The sequence below is a fragment of the Myxocyprinus asiaticus genome, chromosome 31 (genome assembly GCF_019703515.2).
Source record: "Myxocyprinus asiaticus isolate MX2 ecotype Aquarium Trade chromosome 31, UBuf_Myxa_2, whole genome shotgun sequence".
Taxonomy (NCBI): domain Eukaryota; kingdom Metazoa; phylum Chordata; class Actinopteri; order Cypriniformes; family Catostomidae; genus Myxocyprinus; species Myxocyprinus asiaticus.
This window is the reverse complement of record NC_059374.1, coordinates 2008532-2014531: the sequence shown is the minus strand read 5'-3', so window position 1 is coordinate 2014531 and position 6000 is coordinate 2008532. Positions and strand designations below refer to the sequence as shown.

The window sequence follows — 6000 nt, the reverse complement described above, 5'->3', positions numbered from 1 at the left end:
ACAGTGTATGTTATTATTTGTATATTGTGTTATGTGTAATTATGTGTATATTAGACTTTAAATTGTGTTGTGTTAATTTGATGTTATTGTAAATTGGTATATGTCTCATCACTGTCACGACTGCTATGTTGATCGGAACTGCACCCAAGAATTTCACACAACATTGCACTTGTGTATATGGCTGTGTGACAATAAATGTGATTTGATTTGATTGATTTGATTTGAAATTGTGTAAGTTGAGCATCTATTTAGACTCATAAAGTACCTGAGGAAATACATGTGTAGTTTATGTAATATTTAGTGCAGAAGTAATGCATCCTGTTCTATGTTTGTTGCATCATCTCTTTGATATTTGAAAAACATCAAAATATATCAGAATATATATTTTTTTCCATATATTGTGGAATATTTTTTATCAAGTTAAATCAAGTATAATCAATGTAAATATAACCATTTTTGTCTACTATTATTTCTAATGGTTAAGCATGGATTTTACTGTGTGTGTGTAGAAGCCTGTGTAAAGGAGGCCCCTCAAAATGGAATATGTGATCACATATGGTACTGATATAAGGTAATCTTGAGTCTCATGTTTTGACACTAGAGGAAATATAGGATAAGGCCCTGTAGAGAGATGGAAATGGACCTCTCAAATAGTTTCATGTTCTCTAACAGTCTGAAGACATAGAACAAACTTTTGGTAATTGTAAACATTACTGCATTTAAATCCATACCACTTGGTAAAATTGCCTTGTCAGAAGTGGGATTTGATCCCACACCTCTATTTGAAGACCAGTGTACACTTTATGTGACAAGGTTCAAAGAGTCTTGAGTCTGGCGCTTCAGAGCACTCGGCCTTTCTGACAGTGTGAACAAAAGCAGAAGTTTCTTGATTAACTCTATCACTGGAGATTGACAGAAGAAAGAATTTTGGTACTTGTAAACATTACTGCATTTAAATTCATACCACTTGGTAAAACTGACTTGTCAGAAGTGGGATTTGATCCCACGCCCCCATTTGAAGACCAGTATACACTTTACGTGAGAAGGTTCAAAGAGTCTTGAGTCGGGCGTTTCAGAGAACTCTGTCATTCTGACAGTGTAAAAAGGGCAGACTTTTCTGTATTTAATCTATTACTGGACACTGACAAAAGAATGTGTTTTGGTAATTGTAAACATTACTGCATTTAAATTCATGCCACTTGGTAAAAATGCCTTGTCAGAAGTTGAAATTCAAACACACATCCATTTGGAAATCAGAACACTCTTTACATGAGAAGGTTCAAAGAGCCTTGAGTCTGGTGCCTTAAACCACTCAGTCATTCTGAAGTTGCCAACAAGAGCAGACTTTTCTCCATTTGGAGACCAGAACACTCGTTACTTGAGAAGTTTCAAACAGCCTTGAGTTTGGTGCTTTAGACCTCTCGGCCATTCTGACAGCAAAAACAAATGAAGACTTTTCTTGATTTACTGTATCACTGGAGATTGACAGAAGAGAGAATTCTGTTTATTGTAAACATTACTGCATTTAAATTCATACCATTTGGTAAAATTGACTTGTCAGAAGTGGGATTTGATCCCACGCCTCCATTTGAAGACCAGAATACTCTTTATGTGAGAAGGATTGGCAGAAGAAAGTATACTTGAAACTGTACACATTACTGCATTTAAATTCATACCACTTGGTAAAACTGCCTTGTCAGAAGTTGAACTACAAACACACATCCATTTGGAAACCAGAACACTCTTTTCTTGAGAAGATTCAAACAGCCTTGAGTCTGGTGCTTCAGAGCACTTGGCCATTCTGACAGCATACCACTTGGTAAAATGTATTGGTCAGAAGTTGGATTTGAACCCACACCTCCATTTGGAGACCAGAACGCTCTTTACTTGAGAAGGTTCAAACAGCCTTGAGTTTGGCGCTTTAGACCTCTCGGCCATTCTGACAGTGAAAACAAATGCAGACTTTTCTTGATTTACTGTATCACTGGAGATTGACAGAAGAGAGAATTTTGTTTATTGTAAACATTACTGCATTTAAATTCATACCACTTGGTAAAATTGACTTGTCAGAAGTGGGATTTGAACCCACGCCTCCATTTGGAGACCAGAACACTCTTTACTTGAGAAGGTTCAAACAGCCTTGAGTCTGGTGCTTCAGAGCACTTGGCCATTCTGATAGCATACCACTTGGTAAAAGGTATTTGTCAGAAGTGGGATTTGAACCCACGCCTCCATTTGGAGACCAGAACACTCGTTATTTGAGAAGGTTCAAACAGCCTTGAGTCTGGCGCCTTAGACCTCTCGGCCATTCTGACAGTGAAAACAAATGCAGACTTTTCTTGATTTACTCTATCACTGGAGATTGAAAGAAGAAAGGATTTTGTTTATTGTAAACATTACTGCATTTAAATTCATACCATTTGGTAAAATTGTCTTGTCAGAAGTGGGATTTGAACCCACGCCTCCATTTGGAGACCAGAACACTCTTTACTTGAGAAGGTTCAAACAGCCTTGAGTCTGGTGCTTCAGAGCACTTGGCCATTCTGATAGCATACCACTTGGTAAAAGGTATTTGTCAGAAGTGGGATTTGAACCCATGCCTCCATTTGGAGACCAGAACACTTGTTATTTGAGAAGGTTCAAACAGCCTTGAGTCTGGCGCCTTAGACCTCTCGGCCATTCTGACAGTGAAAACAAACGCAGACTTTTCTTGATTTACTCTATCACTGGAGATTGAAAGAAGAAAGGATTTTGTTTATTGTAAACATTACTGCATTTAAATTCATACCATTTGGTAAAACTGTCTTGTCAGAAGTGGGATTTGAACCCACGCCTCCATTTGGAGACCAGAACACTCGATATTTGAGAAGGTTCAAACAGTCTTGAGTCTGGCCCTTAGACCTCTCGGCCATTCTGACAGTGAAAACAAATGCAGACTTTTCTTGATTTACTCTATCACTGGAGATTGAAAGAAGAAAGCATTTTGTTTATTGTAAACATTACTGCATTTAAATTCATACCATTTGGTAAAATTGTCTTGTCAGAAGTTGGATTTGAACCCACGCCTCCATTTGGAGACCAGAACACTCGTTACTTGAGAAGTTTCAAACAGCCTTGAGTTGGGCGCTTTAGACCTCTCGGCCATTCTGACAGTGAAAACAAATGCAGACTTTTCTTGATTTACTCTATCACTGGAGATTGAAAGAAGAAAGCATTTTGTTTATTGTAAACATTACTGCATTTAAATTCATACCATTTGAAAAAATTTACTTGTCAGAAGTGGGATTTGATCCCACGCCTCCATTTGAAGACCAGAATACTCTTTATGTGAGAAGGATTGGCAGAAGAAAGTATACTTGAAACTGTACACATTACTGCATTTAAATTCATGCCACTTGGTAAAATTGCCTTGTCAGAAGTTGAACTACAAACACACATCCATTTGGAAACCAGAACACTCTTTTCTTGAGAAGGTTCAAACAGCCTTGAGTTTGGCGCTTTAGACCTCTCGGCCATTCTGACAGCAAAAACAAATGCAGACTTTTCTTTATTTAATCTATCACTGGATATTGACAGAAGAAAGTATACTTGAAATTGTAAACAGTACTGCATTTAAATTCATACCACTTGGTAAAACTGACTTGTCAGAAGTGGGATTTGATCCCACGCCCCCATTTGAAGACCAGTATACACTTTACGTGAGAAGGTTCAAAGAGTCTTGAGTCGGGCGTTTCAGAGAACTCAGCCATTCTGACAGTGCCAAAAGGGCAGACTTCTCTGTATTTAATCTATTACTGGACACTGACAAAAGAATGTGTTTTGGAGGTGTGGGTTCAAATCCAACTTCTAAACATTACTGCATTTAAATTCATGCCACTTGGTAAAATTGCCTTGTCAGAAGTTGAACTTCAAACACACATCCATTTGGAAATCAGAACACTCTTTACATGAGAAGGTTCAAAGAGCCTTGAATCTGGTGCCTTAAACCACTCAGTCATTCTGAAGTTGCCAACAAGAGCAGACTTTTCTTTATTTAATCTATCACTGGAGATTGACAGAAGAAATTGTTTTGGTCATTGTAAACATTACTGCATTTAAATTCATACCATTTGGTAAAATTGACTTGTCAGAAGTGGGATTTGATCCCGCGCCTCCATTTGAAGACCAGAATACTCTTTATGTGAGAAGGATTGGCAGAAGAAAGTATACTTGAAACTGTACACATTACTGCATTTAAATTCATGCCACTTGGTAAAACTGCCTTGTCAGAAGTTGAACTACAAACACACATCCATTTGGAAACCAGAACACTCTTTACTTGAGAAGATTCAAACAGCCTTGAGTCTGGTGCTTCAGAGCACTTGGCCATTCTGACAGAATACCACTTGGTAAAATGTATTGGTCAGAAGTTGGATTTGAACCCACACCTCCATTTGGAGACCAGAATGCTCTTTACTTGAGAAGGTTCAAACAGCCTTGAGTTTGGTGCTTTAGACCTCTCAGCCATTCTGACAGTGAAAACAAAGGCAGACTTTTCTTGATTTACTCTATCACTGGAGATTGAAAGACGAAAGCATTTTGTTTATTGTAAACATTACTGCATTTAAATTCATACCATTTGGTAAAATTGACTTGTCAGAAGTGGGATTTGAACCCACGCCTCCATTTGGAGACCAGAACACTCTTTACTTGAGAAGGTTCAAACAGCCTTGAGTCTGGCGCCTTAGACCACTCGGTCATTCTGACAGTGAAAACAAATGCAGACTTTTCTTGATTTACTCTATCACTGGAGATTGACAGAAGAAAGCATTTTGTTTATTGTAAACATTACTGCATTTAAATTCATACCACGTGGTAAAATTGACTTGTCAGAAGTTTGATTTGAACCCACACCTCCATTTGGAGACCAGAACACTCTTTACTTGAGAAGGTTCAAACAGCCTTGAGTTTGGTGCTTTAGACCTCTCAGCCATTCTGACAGTGAAAACAAATGCAGACTTTTCTTGATTTACTGTATCACTGGAGATTGACAGAAGAGAGAATTTTGTTTATTGTAAACATTACTGCATTTAAATTCATACCACTTGGTAAAATTGACTTGTCAGAAGTGGGATTTGAACCCACGCCTCCATTTGGAGACCAGAACACTCTTTACTTGAGAAGGTTCAAACAGCCTTGAGTCTGGTGCTTCAGAGCACTTGGCCATTCTGATAGCATACCACTTGGTAAAAGGTATGTATCAGAAGTGGGATTTGAACCCACGCCTCCATTTGGAGACCAGAACACTTGTTACTTGAGAATGTTCAAACAGCCTTGAGTCTGGCGCCTTAGACCTCTCGGCCATTCTGACAGTGAAAACAAATGCAGACTTTTCTTGATTTACTCTATCACTGGAGATTGAAAGAAGAAAGCATTTTGTTTATTGTAAACATTACTGCATTTAAATTCATACCACGTGGTAACATTGACTTGTCAGAACTGGGATTTGAACCCACGCCTCCATTTGGAGACCAGAAGACTCTTTACGTGAGAAGGATTGGCAGAAGAGAGTATACTTGAAACTGTAAACATTATTGCATTTAAATTCATGCCACTTGGTAAAATTGCCTTGTTAGAAGTTGAACTTCAAACACACATCCATTTGGAAATCAGAACACCCTTTACATGAGAAGGTTCAAAGAGCCTTGAGTCTGGTGCCTTAAACCACTCAGTCATTCTGACAGTGAAAACAAATGCAGACTTTTCTTGATTTACTCTATCACTGGAGATTGACAGAAGAAATCATTTTGTTTATTGTAAACATTACTGCATTTATATTCATACCACTTGGTAAAATTACCTTGTCAGAAGTGGGATTTGATCCCACGCCTCCATTTGAAGACCAGAATACTCTTTACGTGAGAAGGATTGGCAGAAGAGAGTATACTTGAAACTGTAAACATTACTGCATTTAAATTCATACCACTTGGTAAAACTGACTTGTCAGAAGTGGGATTTGAA

General features: G+C 38.1%; 4 non-coding genes across 4 annotated transcripts; all 4 read right to left on the bottom strand.

Moving 5' to 3' along the window:
• Positions 1–2202: 2202 nt before the first annotated feature.
• Positions 2203–2315, bottom strand: trnal-caa (transfer RNA leucine (anticodon CAA)). Its single transcript has 2 exons — positions 2278–2315; positions 2203–2248 (listed from the first exon to the last, which is right to left on the bottom strand). It is a non-coding gene; the product is annotated as a tRNA-Leu (tRNA).
• A 258-nt stretch (positions 2316–2573) lies between these two features.
• Positions 2574–2686, bottom strand: trnal-caa (transfer RNA leucine (anticodon CAA)). The gene is made up of 2 exons: positions 2649–2686; positions 2574–2619 (listed from the first exon to the last, which is right to left on the bottom strand). It is a non-coding gene; the product is annotated as a tRNA-Leu (tRNA).
• A 1947-nt stretch (positions 2687–4633) lies between these two features.
• Positions 4634–4746, bottom strand: trnal-caa (transfer RNA leucine (anticodon CAA)). Its single transcript has 2 exons — positions 4709–4746; positions 4634–4679 (listed from the first exon to the last, which is right to left on the bottom strand). It is a non-coding gene; the product is annotated as a tRNA-Leu (tRNA).
• A 491-nt stretch (positions 4747–5237) lies between these two features.
• trnal-caa (transfer RNA leucine (anticodon CAA)) lies at positions 5238–5350 on the bottom strand. The gene is made up of 2 exons: positions 5313–5350; positions 5238–5283 (listed from the first exon to the last, which is right to left on the bottom strand). It is a non-coding gene; the product is annotated as a tRNA-Leu (tRNA).
• Between the last annotated feature and the right edge of the window lie 650 nt (positions 5351–6000).